General features: G+C 60.7%; 1 protein-coding gene and 1 long non-coding RNA gene across 4 annotated transcripts in view; one reads left to right on the forward strand and one right to left on the reverse strand.

The window, feature by feature from the left end:
- Positions 1 to 1,421, forward strand: part of FLI1 (Fli-1 proto-oncogene, ETS transcription factor) — a 104,112-nt gene that overhangs the window by 10,607 nt on the left and 92,084 nt on the right. The window contains exon 1 of one of the 3 annotated variants that reach the window (XM_027699366.1): positions 927 to 942. The exons of the other annotated variants lie outside the window; for them this stretch is intronic. The gene's annotated coding sequence lies outside the window, so the exon portion shown is untranslated. Of the gene's footprint in view, positions 1 to 926; positions 943 to 1,421 lie in introns of those variants that run through there. 3 annotated transcript variants of the gene reach the window in all.
- LOC113975400 overlaps positions 1 to 1,421 on the reverse strand; it is a 10,628-nt gene that overhangs the window by 2,483 nt on the left and 6,724 nt on the right. The gene's annotated exons all lie outside the window — the stretch shown is intronic.

Raw genomic sequence — 1,421 nt, forward strand, 5'->3', positions numbered from 1 at the left:
TGACTGACAGGATGAGCTGTGACTGAAAGTGTGGGCTGTGACTGACAGGATGGGCTGTGAGTGACAGGATGGGCTGGGACTGAGGGGACAGGCTGTGACTGAGGGGACAGGCTGTGAGTGACAGGACAGGCTGTGACTTACGGGACAGGGTGTGACAGGTCAGGCTGTGACTGTTGTGACTGACAGGATGGGCTGTGACTGAAAGGACAGGCTGTGACTTACGGGACAGGGTGTGACAGGTCAAGCTGTGACTTCTGTGACTGCCAGGTCAGTCTGTGACTGACAGGTCAGGGTGTGACTGACAGGACAGTCTGTGACTGACAGGTTGGGTTGTGATTGACAGGACAGTCTGTGACAGGTCAGGCTGTGAGTGACAGGTCAGGTTGTGACTGACAGGGTGGGTTCTCCCCTCAGCACACGCCCCCATTTCCTGTCGAGGACAGGGCTGCAGGACCCCCCTCAGGGCTCCATTCCATGTCCCCTTACCCCACCAAGGGCAGCAGGGGCCCCTCAGGGGGTGAAGAGCCCCCTGAGCACAGACTCCTGTCCTCTCAGGGGCAGCAGGTCCCCCTCAGTGCAGACCCCTGTCACCTCAGGGACAGATGAGTCCCTCACAGCACAGACCCTGTGCCCTCAGGGATGGCAGGGTCCCCCAGTACAGACCCTGTGCCCTCAGGGGCAGACAAGTCCCTCGCAGCACAGACCCTCAGGGATGGCAGGGTCCCCTCAGCACAGACCCTGTGCCCTCAGGGATGGCAGGGTCCCTCAGCACAGACCTTTCTCCCCTCGGGGCAGCAGAGTACCCCCAGCACAGACCCCTCTCCCCTCAGGGGTGACGGGGTCCCCTCAGGGGCTGTGTCCCACCCGGTGGGTTCCCTCACCCCTCTGAATCTTGACAACCCCTGGGGCACGAAGGAGAGGAGAGCCCAGACTCTGCCAGGGGTGAGACCATCACCTGGGAAGGGCCCCTCAGCATGGCCCAGGCTCATCAGGGACCTCAGCATGATCCATCCTCCTTTGGAGACCTCAGCATGATCCATCCTCCTCTGGGGACCTCAGCGTGACCCGTTTGCATTCGAGGACCTGGAGGGGTGGCAGTGCTGTCACCAGGGGCTGTGGCCACCCAGACAAACCTCTGCAGCTGCCACTGCATGGTGTGTCACGGCCGTGTCACCGAATGAACAGTGAAGGGGTTGAACACAAAAATCCTGGGGAAAAAAGGTGTCACCAGGGCCACGTGTCCAGCAGTGAGGGCCCAGGAGAGCAGAGGCTCCAGGCTGGGGAGCAGAGCTTGTGTGGAGGGAAGGGTTTGAGAGGGTCCCTGTCCTGCCTCTGCCAGTAAGGGATCAGATCCCTCTGCCACAGGGATTCCACCTCTTCCATAAGGAATCAGATCCCTCTGCCACAGAGATTCCATCTCT

This window comes from Neopelma chrysocephalum, unplaced genomic scaffold, assembly GCF_003984885.1.
Source record: "Neopelma chrysocephalum unplaced genomic scaffold, ASM398488v2 Primary Assembly neopelma1_138, whole genome shotgun sequence".
NCBI classification, from domain to species: Eukaryota; Metazoa; Chordata; class Aves; order Passeriformes; family Pipridae; genus Neopelma; species Neopelma chrysocephalum.